Raw genomic sequence first — 15,547 nt, 5'->3', positions numbered from 1 at the left:
GTACTGTTTTTTTACCCATAATTCGTTAGGTGGATAATTTTTTCATATAATATTTACATCCCACATATTAGGTTAGGAGAATTGCTGGAATATAGACTCTTTTGTAATCTAACCATTTCTGTTGATTTGTGAGTGTTTATGAAATATTATTGATGATTGAGTAATATTTATTTATTTTAATAAGAATATGTTACTTGTCTATGTGATTAGATTTGATAAATAAAAATTTAAAAGGTGCATTGGATGCAGTTTACCAATAAGGTATTATGAAAATATACACAATTAATAAGGATTTGTACGTGTGATATAGTAATTATCAATGGAAGAATCACAACGAGGAAATGACAAAGGAAAGAGAAAAGTTAGTGGGGGTTATAAATTGTGGACATTGGAAGAGAGCAATGAGTTGCTACAGCTCATGGTTGATGCCGCCAATCGTGGATGGCGTGATAGTAATGGAATGCTAAGTAAGCAAACAGTTGAGAAAAAGATACTTCCTGCTCTTAATGCAAAACTTGGATGTGAAAGGAATCATTCACAATACTTAAGCCGATTGAAATGGTTTAAGCAACGATATAATATTTTTTCTATATAAATCGAAAATATTTACAATTAAACACCCAAATATTTTAACCTTAAATCATATTAGGGATATAGAAATTGATTCTTCAAAAATTATAGAAAATAATCCTAAGAGAAGGACCTGTGGAATAGAGGAAGGGAGGCTCTCATGGAGCCAGCCAGCAAGAGAGATCGAGCGAGCTAGAGAGAGACAACAAGAAAGAGCTCTGGCAAGAGAGAGCCATCGAGAGATAGACGATGACCGTCACCTCTTCGACAATGTCTCTCTGATTTCTTTTCTGTCGAAGAGGTTGTATGTCTTCTTGGTGGTGGTGTCGACCTCATGGCGTCAGTTTGCGAGTGTCAACGAAGTTTGGGATGAAGATGGCGTCGATGGCGGCCGGTGATGACTAATGCGAAGAAGACGATGCATCGACGACGTCGCTACGTCGATGGCGTCGCATCATCGATGGCATCGCGGCGTCCATGGCGTCAATGGCTTGTACGCACGTATGAGGAATAGAAAGGTGAGAGAGGGAGTGTTTCAGAGAGGGTTTCAAGGAAGGAGAGAGAAGAGGTCAGGAAGTTTCAAGAAGGGAGAGATAAGGTTTTCACATAGACGGGGAAATCTGGATTTTAGGTCGAGCTCGAATTCACTTAAGCGGCTCCTTTTGTTTAGTGTGTTTTAAAAGACGACGCTTGATAATTGACAAGCGCCATGTTTTAAAAATCAACCCATTTTAGGGTTGTATAAGATGATATATTACGACAGTTTTACAAAATCGTCGTCTTTTTAAATACAACGACGGTTTTAAAGTGAACTGTTGTCTATTTTGAGTTGTGGTTTAACTGAATTGTAGTAGTGATGCCACTAACAACGCGCGTCTATTTCATGTTGTTGAAGTATACTTTTGACAACATGCACCAAGTGCACGTTGTAGTACACTATTTATAACAACGTTCCTTTAATGCGCGTTGTCCAAATGAAATTTAGAGAAAATTTCTCAACGCAAACATGCGTGTTGTGATATCTTTAAGTTCTACAATGTGCAAAGCATGTTGTCAAATTGTTTCATTTTTTTATAAGGAAATATACCCAAAATTTATGTGGGAGAACTCCCTCTCTTTCAAAATGTTAAAACATTCGAAAGTTCTCTAAAACCCCTCTCTTTTCTTTTCACAGCCCCTCTTTCTTTTGCCATCACTCTCACACTACTAAACCTAGGGAAAAATCCAATATCCCTACCTCTTTTGCTCCATCCCAGCCATCTCTCTCTCTCCCTCTTCCCCTTTTATGTGGCAAATCTGGTTGATTTAATTGCTGAGCTTGTGTGTTCTCCTCCATGGCAAAGCTTCTAGGTATTGGTTTTAAGATTTTTCGTTCGAGTGTAATTTGGGGCTGAATATGGGTGATATTAGGTATTGTTATTATTTATATTTTTTCAATTTAATCTTTTGTGGGTGATTGGGGCATTATTTGTGGGAAATAGCTCTAAATGCCACCCGTTTTATAATTTTTTCTGAAAATACCACCTCTCTCCAATTTTTTCCAACTATCACCTATAAATTTATATTTATTGTCCACTTATTGCACACATATCACTTTTCTCTGAAATTTAGCTCTCTCTCTCTCTCTCTCTCTCTCTCTCTCTCTCTTACGCATCTTCTCACGAAGAAAAAGATCAAGAACAACCTACAAAACCCACAGCTTTGCCCTCAAAACCCAGCTTTTCCTCTTCCTCTATGTTTTCTTCTCTACCCAAATCCAAACCCCAATTTCGTCTCTCTTCGAATCCCTTCTACAACCTAAACAAACCCAAACAAAACCCTCTTTTCTGAATATGACAGCATGTGTTGGCATTAGGTAGCCATTGTTTGAGCATTTTGGTCCAATTTTGGGGGGCTTTGAAGTCTGAGTTTACATGCCCTCTTCAAGAACAGCTTCTCCAGAAAATGAATTGTTGGGAATATGTAAGTTTTCATGTTAAATTGAACTAACTACGCATCTTCTCACGAAGAAGAAGATCAAGAACAACCTACAAAACCCAAAGCTTTACCCTCAAAACCCAGTTCTTCCTCTTCCTCTTTGTTTTCTTTTCTATCCAAATTCAAACCCCAATTTCGTCTCTCTTCGAATCCCTTCTGCAACCTAAACAAACCCAAAAAAAACCATCTTTTCTGAATATGACAGCATGTGTTGGCATTAGGTGGCCATTGTTTGAGCATTTTGGTCCAATTTTGGGGGGTTTTGAAGTCTGGGTTTACATGCCCTCTTCAAGAACAGCTTCTTCAGAAAATGAATTGTTGGGAATATGTAAGTTTTGATGTTAAATTGAATTTGATTACATAAATTGGAATTCTGATTGATTTCGTATGTATTTTGTGTAGAAAGTGAAGTATTGGGATTGATTTTGTTTGTCTGAAACAACAAATGTGTTTGTTCTTTGTCGATTGATTCTTGCATTTGGTATTGGGAACTTATAATTATATCATAGTGAGGTAGCATCATTGATTTGCTATTGTAATCGTATTGTGATTTTATTGCGATTGTATTGCAGTCGTATTGCTTTTGTATTGCTATAATACTGCTGTCATATTTTTTTTTTTGGTGTGTTATTGATATGTTACTGTAATTTAATAGGAATATATGTTGATATCATTTTTCTTTATCTGCTTGTGATTTGAGTAGGAGTTGAGATTATTCTTGGCCGAAGTATTATTTACGATCTCTCTCTCTCTCTCTCTCTCTCTCTGCTCTTCGTTTTTTTCTCAACATTTATGTGTTAATTTAATGCCTAAATTGTTTTGGAACCATAATCATTGTCAATCTCATTGTTTCTTTAAAAGATTGCTGTGAAATTGTTACTCCATTTTCTTCTTTCCTTTATTTTAAGATATTTTTGTTTGGAGAAAAAGAACTCTGTTTTTGTAATCTAAAAGACTAGGTACTCATGGTGAGTGTTTTCTGATCAACAAGATCCAGACTTTATGTATGTCAGTTTACTACTTTTGCACTTAAACTTTGGCTATCTAAAATTTGAAATGTCTTGTATGCCAGCAGTGTATCTATGTCACACATCTTGGGTAAGAGGTATTCTTCAATTGTGATAGTTTGCTCTGTTGTACGTATTCAAACTGCCTCAAAATGTTTTCATTGGTGTCTTGAGTTCAATACCAACAAAAATTTTTAAATGACAAGAAATTATGAAAAGCTTATACATAACAGACATATAGTTGAACATAGCTAGAGTGTATATTTAGAAGATGTCATTGTGCTTCAAATTAGCAAATTTGTGGGGTGAAAACACAATGGTTGACATGTCATTATGCATTTGATGAAAATAATTGATGACTTTGTATGGAAGTATACTCATTAAATATCTTAGATTCTATCAATGAATGAAATATTTGCCTTTGAGAGCTTCATGTTTTTCGGTTTGTTTATCTTATATTCTATAAATGAATGAAATATTTTGGTAGATTTGAGAGACTAGTCAGCTAGTGGATTTTCGATCATGACTTTTGAAGGGGGACTAGGCTTGAGCAGCTGTAAGAGTTTGCTGTTAAGAAATCTTGTCTGCCATTGCAGTCAGTGAACACACTTGACACACCATATGACCATTTTGGCTTCTCTTTGCTATTGCTGTTGGTAATCCAAATATTTTTAATCATATTTATTTTTATGGATTAACTGAAGATTGCCTCAAATTTAATTATGTTTCTTTTCTGGTATTGCCTCAAAGTTTCTTTTAGATATTGGGTGACAAGAGGATTGATTTACTTGTTTTCTTGCTATGGATGAAGAATGGGAATGCAGCAATTTGACAGGTTGGTTTACTTTGATTTTAGAATTTTTATTATTATTTATGTATATGTTTGATTCTCTCATGCACTGGTGCTTTCATTGCTTTTATACTCAAGTTGCTGTTTAGCTATTGGTTTAAGATGCATTTGCTTGGTTATGTAATTAAGCATCAACTATGATGAGGTATAATTCAGTGAGCCTCTTTGATATCCCATATCTGTTATGCCTTGACAATTATGCATTCTTTGCCTCTTTTTTTTCTTTTTCTTTTTTGGCATAATTTTATATATATATATATATAGTATACTTGGGGTCGTTAATGAGCAGGGATTGATTTTTAAGATTTTGGCTCTTTATTTTCTATTTTATTTTCCATTGCTATGCTTTAATGGATAAAATATTTGGGATTGTAAAATTCAATATTTGATGCTAGTAGTCCAAATGTGTGAAAGTTTCTTACTAGAGTTGTACATGAGAGGTGTGCATTTCATATATATATATATATATATATAGTCCCGATCTCTTGGACCACAGGAGTCTAAGAGATTGTGGTCACCCACCGTTGGATATTAATCCAATGGTTCAAAAAAGTTTTTTAAAAGGAGTGCAAGAGTGAGTGAACCGTTGAATTTACATCCAACGGTGAGTGACCACAAATCTCTTGGACCCCTGTAGTCCAAGAGATCAGGACTGTATATATATATATATATATATATATTGTAAAAGCAATGAATGTAGTTCAAGTCTAACCAATATATTGAACTTTATCTTCTTTGGGGAGAAGAAATCTGGATAGATCTGATAGAACATTACCCTGGATAAAACTATAGGTGGTCAATCAATATTAGAAAATGTGCATTCCACGTTGAATTGATGTTTATATATATCTATGGCTCCATTAACTTCCTGTTTCTTTTTTCGTGTTCTTTTCAGAGGGGTCTTTTCTTGGACTTTTGCTGGCTGCCATGGTTTATTATTATTTGTAGGTTTTTTGTGACAAGTCAACTGCTATATGGTTTGATGGTTCTTTTATTCTAGCATGGCATTAAATAACATATTGCATAGTTATAAATCTCAGCTAACTTGCTTTTTCTTTTGTGATTCTTTTGGATGTTAGGTGACAAGAGGATTGGTTTACTTGTTTTTTCCTAATAACCCATTAAATAGTAACTGTAATCTCACAAGCTAACCATATATAATTTGAAAGTGAATAAGGTTTTGAGAGTATTCTCTTTACTTTCATACTTAATAGAAGATGTTTTTATACTTATTAGAAGATGTTTCTTAATGTATATGTGAAATTTCTTCGAAATCACAGCAACTTTGGTTCTTTAATCTTTTCAGGAACTTCAAGTTTCGTAGAAAGTGTTTGACATTGTACTATTCCACAATTGGACGAAGACTTTGAAATGCAACTAATCAGGTTTTTAGATCAGACAAAGATTTTGAAGTGTTATTAGACTATGCATATTACTAATCAGGATAAATGTAACTTGACAATGAATCTATCGATATGTATGGAGTTATTTTTTGAATGAAAACTCCTTATTAATGGGTTATCTTATGATTGGGAAGGAAGAAAACTTCATGAATTTTCAGTTTATGCACGAACTGTATTGTTATGAGGTGATTTTGAATTTATATATATATATATATATATATATTAATATCACAACATGCAAAGCTTCTTGTTAAAACGTAAACAACAACACACATATGCACGTTGTCATTAAGGCCTACGACAACGCACTTAACATGTTGTTGTCCTCTGCTACTACAACATGTGCGCGTTGCAAATAATGGCATTAACAACGAGCATTCCATGTTGCTGAAAGCCTGGACCTTTTAACGACATTGGCTTCAACAACATGCCCTGCGTGTTGTCAATACAGTTCAACAATGCACAATGTGCGTTGTTAAATGGCTTTTTTCTTGTAGTGCCAGCCACAGTTTCATCACCATCCTTCTTGAAAGTTTTCAGGCCATGAGTGTTATGTTTTTCTATTTAGATCAGTGCACTAGATACTAAGTTATATCAGGTTTTGATAAGAGTTTAAATTAAGTTGTACCTTGAGGCCCAAAACCTAGTGAAATAAAGAAGGGTTTTGAGGCCTATTAAGGGGTCCTATTTTATTTCCATTTATGCGTGAACCGATTAAGTGGGCTTGGAAGATAAGTCAAGTCAGCCCTCGGTGATAAGTAGAGATGACTTGACCTAGCTCTATATATAAGTTTAAGGCCCTGCTCTCATCAAACACGGTCTCTAAACCTATTCTCATCATAAAGAGAGCTGAAACAAATTCTGAGAGAGAGCAGAAGTCTTGAGCCTTTCCTGTTCTTGCTAAGATTGCTGCTGCTACGTATTAGATGAGTTCAGAAGCCATGTACTCAAGGAAGATGGCTCCAGGTTTGTGTTCATGTCTTTATACGTATTATAGTATTGTGTGAAAGATCTTGTTTGTGTATTAAAGAAATCTAACAGTTGGTATCAGAGCTTAAGGTTGTTCACACATATCTGTAATCGTTGTTCAAGCATATCTACCATGATTTCATATCTATTTATGCCATGTTCAGTTATTTGGTTATGTTTAATTTTTTTGAAGATGGTTTAAACATGTTTATAAAAATATCAAGAATCTGGAAAAGCATATTTTGATTTGGTTTTTCATATCTTCAAAATGTTAAACACGTTTTAGACCTACCAAATGACCTTAAATCCCTAAAAATGCCCACATATCACGGCTTTTTTGTGAGTTGTGTTAATTAGGTCTTTCCCTATTCAGAAAGGTATTTTGTGTCAAAAACGGACACTAAGAACCCCTAAAACACTGTTCACGTCTAAAACATTGTTCACGCAGAAACACTATTCACTGTAATTTTGGGGTTTTCCTTCTTGAACTATGTTTTGTTTGGTTATTTTTTTGAGCCAGATAGATGTTTGTCTTTATTCTGAGAATCAACAAACTTTTCATAACAAAACCAAACCTAAATACTCAAAGCCTAAAGAAATAACCGAGATTTGCATCATACCTAAGTTGCTTTATAAGTTTCTTTAACAAATAGAATCTGTCATGTAATTTATTTGTGATGGCACAAGATAACATGTAATTTTGTGTAAGCTATGAGTAATCTCTTGCCACAAAGGTGTGATGCTTAATTAAGGAGGCTTGCATATATATTATTTGTTAGTTTTGTGAATTAAGTTAAACTGTTTTCTCTTAACAAATTGAGAATCGGTTTCTAGGAAAGTAATATGTTTTCTTGCAAATCCTTACAACTTTAAACACTCCCCCAATTAATTTCTCGCAAATTGAAAGATTCACTAGATCAAACTTCAATTTATGGACATTTGATTTTAAAGTCATTGTCAAAATGAATGAGATCGTTTATGATCTCACTCGTGACTATATTTAATTCAAGTTAGCTTTTTCGCTTATGTGTCTTGTAGTACAACTCCTAGAGCTTAGGGAAAAGGAAAATCATATGGCGTTCAATATGTGTCACTGGTGCCAACTTGTCACGAATGGCATTCTAGTGAAGAATACTGTGGAGTTAATTAAGAAGCGGCACGAAGATGAGTTGGAGCGAAAAGGGTTAAGGCGCAGCGAAATTGTCGACCATATGGAGGACCCATAAGGATATACACGGCTATAAATGATAGTCTCAGAAGTCTTAGGATTGCTATGAAGCTCGGTGTATGCGCTTATGGGAGAGGAAGAAACATCAATAAGCTACTTCGGTACAAGAATCTCCTAGTGCCATCTGTGAAACCTATGCCCCAACCTGAATCACATGTTGAGATTTTTTATGCCACCACTAATAGGGAGATAGTGGTACTTGACCCATTCCCTACTAAGGAGAACAACACTTTTATGGTGGCGGCGGCGCACTTTGTGAGGATGAGGTTTAGATTGCTACCTGTTGTTCTAATTAATTTTTGGAGTAGTTGATTTTAAGTTGGATTCAGGATTTATTTTAGAGTTGGATGATGTAGTTTCAGTACCCTAAATAAAGAGAAATTTTATTTTCTATTTTCAAGATTATTAAGACTTGGTTTTATTTTGGATTCAATAAAGATGTTTTGTATCTCAGAATTCAAAGACAATAAAGATGGATTGTATTGTTTCAATTACAATAAAGATGGTGAAGTTTTAATAGCTGAACCAAGTGAGAAAAGGATTAGAAGTGAAGGAACACCCACTAGGTTATGGCATAGCCGTTTAGGGCATATTTTCAAAAGAAAGAATGAAAATTCTAGTTAAGCAACAAATATTGCCATCACTGACTTTCAGTGATGACGAAATTTGTATTGAATATCTCAAAGGAAAACTCACTAAAACTAAGAAGAAAGGTGCAACACGCAGTGGTGATCTTTTAGAGATCATCCACACATATATTTGTGGAAAATTCCCTCATCAAACAATTGATGGAAATCGTTATTTCATCACTTTTATAGATGACCATTCCCGTTTTGGTTATCTATATCTCATAGCAAAAAAGTCTCAAGTTTTTGAAATGTTCAAAAAATTTCAAACTAAAGTAGAAAGACAACTTGAGAAAAATATCAGAATTGTGAGGTCAGACATAGGGGTGAATATTATGGATGTTTGATGAAGGAGGAAGATGTGTTAGCTAGATTTTTATTTTTTTACTAGGTATCTACAAGAAAATAGAATAGATGCTCAGTACACAACGCCAGGAATTTCGCAACAGAATGGTGTGGCTGAGAGAAGAAATCGAACTTTGAAGGACATGGTTCTTAGTGAGATTTCTAAATCTGATGTGCCTACGCTTTTGAGAGAGGCGATTAAAATAACAAACTATAGAGAGCCTAGTAAATCCATACTTAAGACACTTTTCAAAATTTGGACTACCAGAAAGCCTAGCCTGAGACATCTTCATGTATGCGGTTGCAAGGCTGAAGCTTGAATCTATAACCCTCAAGAGAAGAATCTTGATCCTAAAACGATTAGCTGTCATCTTATAGGTTATCCCGCAAGGTCAAGGGGTTTAGATTTTATTGTCCAAATTATGGTACCTGAATTGTTGAGACTGGTTGTGCAAAGTTTATAGAGCATGAGGAGAATGCCACTGGGAATGAAGATTTTATTTTTGAAGAATAAGGTGATGTAGCTGTAATTGAGAATGCTGAACAAGAAGTTACCCCCTTGATTCCTTTAAGTGAAACTGTATTGGAAAATCCTTAATTTGAAGAACCAGTTGAATCACAAGAACAAGCTATTTAGAATCCTGAGCTAGATGATCCACAAGAACCTGTACAACCGAGGAAATCAGACAGACCAAGAAGATCCACAACAAATTCAGATTATGTCTACTTACAAGAAGCAGATTTTGACATTTAAGATGAGGCTGATTCAATAAGTTTTAAAGAAGCAATGGAGAGTCAGAATGCAGACAAATGAAGGGAAGCAATGTTGAATGAACTTGAAGGCATGAAGAATAATCAAATATGGGAATTAATTGAACCTCACAAGAGCCAGAAGTTGGTAGGCTTGAAATGGGTATTTAAAACAAAGAAGGATAAGGATGGAAGAATCAAAAGATTTAAGGCTAGATTTGTAGTCAAAGGATTCACCTAAAGGAAGGGAATTGACTACACTGAGACGTTTTCTCCAGTTTCCACCAAAGATTCTTTCCGCATCATTATGGCTTTGGTTGCGCATTATGACTTACTTTTGCATCAGATGAATGTCAAAATTGCCTTCCCAAATGGTTGAGCTCGAAGAAGAAAATTATATGAGGCAACCTGAAGGGTTTGCAAAGGAGGGAAAAGAGCATATGGTTTGCAAACTTGACAAGGCAATTTATGCACTGAAGCAAGCAAGCAGGAGGTAGCATTTCAAGTTCCACCAAACTGTTTCCTCTTATGGTTTTGGAGAGAACATAGTTGACTAGTGCATTTATCTGAAGAAGTGCGGGAGCCGATTTATTTTTCTGGTGCTGTATGTTGATGACATACTTTTGGCTATAAATGACCACAATTTACTAAAGGACACCAAGGAGCTACTTTCAAATAATTTTGAGATGAAGGATTTTGGAGAAGCTGCTTTTATGTTGGGCATTGAAATTCAGAGAGATCGAGCTCGAGGCCTTCTAGGCCTATCACAGAAAACATACATTGAGAGGGTACTCAAGCGTTTTGACATGAGTATGTGTTCTGGACAGAAAGTTCTGTTAGCTAAAGGAGATTTAAATAAGGAGCACTGCCCCAAGAATTAAGAAGAAGAAGATGAGATGAGGAACAAGCCATACGCTTCTCTAGTTGGAAGCATTATGTATGCACAAATGTGTACAAGGCCAGACCTAGCATTGTGCAATAGCAAGATGAGGAGATTTCAGTCATATTCGGGAATGCAACATTGGATAGCTAGAAAGAAGGTTCTGTACCTACAGAGAACAAAGGCTTATATGTTGATTTATAGACGCACATAAAATTTAAAGCTTGTTGGTTATACTGATGTGAATATTGGAAAAGCAGAGGATGATTACATCTCTACTTTAGGTTTTCTTTTCAAGATGGCAGGAGCAGTTGTTGCTTGGAAGAGTGCTAAACAAACTGGTGTTTCGAGTTCAACCATGTTTGCAGAATACATGGCTTGCTGTGAAGCCACTTCTCATGCAGTATGGCTAAGAAATTTTATTAAAGACATTAAGGTAGTGGACTTGATTTCTAGACCAATACAAATATATAATGACAACACTACTGCTATTTTTCACTGCATGAACAACAAGATATCGTCTGGACTTCAGCATATTGACAGAAAGTATTTAATAGTGAGGGAGAAGGTAGCGGACAAACTAGTTAGGTTTGATCACATCATAACTCAAGATATGATTGCAGATTTGTTCATAAAGTTTTTGCCTTCATAAGCTTTTCTAAGACACGTTGAGAGCATGAGACTATTTCTTAGCTTTGCTGCTGCAATCTAGTGGGAGTCTTGTTCCCATTATGATATTTTACTAGTTTATTTGTTTTGTTTATTTTGCTGTTTTCTGGATTGAGGGATTTGCATTTAAGGATGTTAATTTGGTTGGCAGTTTTATTTATTATTAAATAAATTCTACCATTTTGACTATTTAGTTGTTTAAACTTATTATGCAACTTTGTTTATGCATGTGAGTTTATGGTCTTTTTTGAAATACTATTGTTTTAATAACATTGCAGATTGACGCTTGCTAAGTCGTAAAGGGGTACTTGTACTGAAATACATAAAGATTCACATTAAGGATCAGTACATATTAAGGTTCGTGTTATAGGTGCTTCATGTGTTTTGAGATTGCATTATGTGATTATAGATGGCCTGTTTTTAATAAAGAGAGCAGTGCTTGTCTATAGTTCGTTTTGTTTAATCACTTTTCACGGTAGCTTGAGGGGAAGGACTTAACTGTTTTAAACTCATGGCCAATAAAGATAATCAAACCTTTCGAAATACAGAAGCTTAGTGTTCTAGTGCTTGACCTAGTGGGAGAATGTTATGTTTTCCTATTTAGATCGGTGCACTAGATACTAAGTTATATTAGGTTTTGATAAGAGTTTAAATTAAGTTGTACCTTGAAGCCCAAAACCTAGTGAAATAAGGAAAGGTTTTGAGGCCTATTAAGGGGTGCTATTTTATTTTTATTTATGTGTGAACCGATTAAGTGGGCTTGGAAGATAAGTCAAGTCGGCCATCGGTGATGAGTATAAACGACTTGACCTAGCCCTATATATAAGCTTAAAGCCCTGCTCTCATCAGACACGTTCTCTAAACCTATTTTCATCATAAAGAGAAAGCTGAAACAGAATCTAAGAGAGAGCAGAAGTCTTGAGCCTTTCCTGTTCTTGCTAGGATTGCTGCTGCTACGAAATGGATGAGTTTATAAGTTGGTACTTAAGGAAGATGGCTCCAGGTATGTGTTCATGTCTTTATACGTATTACAGTATTGTGTGAAAGATCTTGTTTGTGTATTAAAGAAATCTAACAATGAGGTCATGGACTTCACAGACAATAATGTTTGGAAGATTGTCCCAGCAACAAAGGGTACCCTTAAGGTCTTAGTAGGAAATCATCTTTAAGTGCTCAGAATGGATTGGACAAGAGTCACTACAAGAAAAAAAGGCTAATGTGACCAAATAAAAAGTGAGGCTTGTAAATTCGTCACTCATAAGACAACGAAGACATCTGAAATTTTGGAGGAAGGCCAAATCCCTCACAAATAGTCTGGCGGTTTTGGGCGGCAAAGACCAAAAATTATTTGTGAGGCTTGTGGGGTCACATATAATATTTTAAGGCTTCATAAATTTTTAGTGCGGGAATATCTATCCAAAAAATGAAAAATAAAAAGGAATGAGTGGAAAAGTTTCCCGCCCCAAAATAAAATTATATTTTAGGGTTTAGTTATCATCACATATTCGCACATGTGAGGACCTGGCCTCACTTATTCACATAAAATATTAATCAAAATTACAACTGTTCATTCATCTCCCTTTGTTTATTCACTCTTTACTCACTCTGCAACCAAAACTCATAGCCATCTGCGTTTCTCAAATCTTTGGCCGACACGATTGATATTGTATCGTCGTCGGCTACTTCTCCAACAACCATTATTGCTCCAGCGACAACTACCACGTCAACAAAAGCTCTTTCATTCCTAATTCCTCAACGCACCACAATATCTCTGTCTTCTTAATCCTAATATAGGTATCATATTTGTAATTTTTTTTTATCTCTTTGCTTTTTTGGTCGAATCTCTTTGCTTCATTTTTGGGTAAGTTGAGTATTTTGGTGAATTTCTGCATGTTTAAGATTTAGGATTTATAGAATCATCCTATGATTGTTGATTGGTTTATTTGTGAAATTTAATGTTAAAGAAATCTCTTCGTGCATAATTTGATTTATTGGGTTTTTATGCATTGTTGTTAATTTGCTTTATTATCTTTGCTTTTCAAAAATAGGAATATGAATCGGTGTTTATTTTTCAAAAATCTCGTTCTTAGAGTTCTAATTGGAGTTGTGCTTTAGGAGGAGATTGGGATGTAATATGAAGTTTTATTGGTACTTTTCCTTTTATTTACTTATTTTATTAACTTTGCTACTTTTTTTGTGCTTGCTGAGGCAATTATAGAAGAATATAAGACATCTAATCAATATGCTTTCTATCGTTGGCTACCTAAAAGATCAATTATGAGCCAAGCCTTTTTGGATATCATAAAAAATATGAAAACTCATCATGCTGCTTGAAAGATTTGTTTCTACATAATAAATTTGGAACGTGTATATTATCAAATTACTAGTGCTTGCTTTTTCTTTTGGCAGGCTGTTTTTGTTCTCGCTGCTGCTTTTTTGCTAGGAGCAAGTTTATTAGAAATAATTTGCAGAGAGGTGAATTCCCTTGCCATTTCTCATAGTCATTAACTTTTCTTATTTAAGTTTGTGTATATTTTTGCTTCTATATAGTGGTTATAAATACAAGTTTTAAATGGATAGGCAGTGGATTGCCAAATGTCGTGATCGAGGAAACAATCCAAATTATAAGAAAGGGATTGAATTCTTCATTGATGTTGCAAGACACCATGTGAATATCAGTGGTGAGATATTATGTCCATGTAGGCATTGCCATAATTCATTTTGGCACCCTATTGATATGGTTCACTTCCATTTGTTGTGATATGGGATGGATGTTACTTATGACAAATGTTACTTTAATCAGTTTTTTTATTTCTGATTTATAGGAAGGGAAGCCTTTATCATTCATTGATAATTGGGAAAGGCTACATAAAGACAGAGAGCATAATTGGATTAGTGAGGATGCCCAAGAAAAGCATGTAAGTCAATAATGATTTATATTAGTAGTGCACCCAAATTGATAGAAATCGTGCATCCTCTTACATATTTAGAAAACACTATGTAATACTGCTTTTTAGATGGGTGCTGGTTGATTAGTTCTTCTTACACACAGTTACTAATGGCATCTCATATGTCATATGCAACTTTAATTTGTTGGTTTGTCTATAGGAAAAAATGAAATAAATGTGAAATGAACTGAGGGCCAAGCTAATTGAGGAGCTGATGAGGATATTGAGGGTGATTCAATAGGAGTTCCAATTGAGGCTGAGTTCAAGATCATGGGTGATGTACTTGGAGTGAAAGGTAGGACAATTTGTGGTCTTGGTGCTTTTCCTCAAATGGAAGCCAATATCTCAACTACTTTTTTTCTGGAGCTTCTAATTCTGAGCTTAGCAAGTTACAAGATACAGTATAGAATGCTTGCCACAAATATGCAAAGTGTGCAGGAAGATTATTCTAATTTGGTGGCTGTTTTGGAGGCATCCAACAATGATGGGCTGGATAATGCACAGTTGATGTCAATGTTGCGTGCAGCTTTGATGCCGTCAGCAACAACCTAGGATGAGATTTACATTTACATTATGTTATTTTGGATATTAAGCGTGTTTAGAACCTTGGATATACTATTAAGCAAATACTTAACTTGGATATGCTATTTTGGATATTATTCATCTATGATATGAAGCTTTTTTATTCTTGATGCAGAGTATTATATTTATTAGGATCATTGTCATGAAATCATTCACACGTATTATCAATTGTCATGAGTTTTTTTGGCTTAACAAATTATACAATATGACGATTTGTTATATGTCATATTTTTAAATAAAGTGACAATTTATAAAGCTTCACAAATTGAACGTTGTGACAACTTGTCTGTCGTCATATTAGATATGATGTGACTATTTGCCAGTCATCAAAAAATGAATTAGGTGACCTATTGTTTCACGTCACAAAAGAAACAATGTGACAAAACACGAGAAGTCATATATTGTAAACAGTGACAAATTCATACCTCGTCACAGTGTCCTATATGTGACACTGAGTTATAGTCGTCACATTCGACATCGGGTGAGGGGCCTAATGTGACGACCCTTGTGACGCCAGAATATGGTCACTTTAACGTAATCGCGAGGAAATTTTGCCTAATGTGAGGAAATGTTTTCGTTACATTAGCCTTTTTTTCTTGTAGTGAGTGTTTTCCACAGAGTGACTCCAAGTCCTCAAACGAGTGGGGCCTCGATACCCAGCTTTCTATGCCTAACCATGGGAGAGATGGTAGTGGAGCCTGCAATGGAGCTGGTTGATGAAGAGCAACCCAAAAGATAAGAGG

At 35.1% G+C, this 15,547-nt stretch overlaps 1 pseudogene; it reads left to right on the top strand.

Moving 5' to 3' along the window:
- Positions 1,014-15,547, top strand: part of LOC18777054 — a 30,298-nt pseudogene continuing 15,764 nt past the window's right edge.

Source organism: Prunus persica, chromosome G5, assembly GCF_000346465.2.
Source record: "Prunus persica cultivar Lovell chromosome G5, Prunus_persica_NCBIv2, whole genome shotgun sequence".
In the NCBI taxonomy this organism is placed as follows: Eukaryota; Viridiplantae; Streptophyta; class Magnoliopsida; order Rosales; family Rosaceae; genus Prunus; species Prunus persica.
The sequence above is the reverse complement of the archived record's forward strand: the minus strand, read 5'-3'. Positions and strand labels throughout refer to the sequence as shown.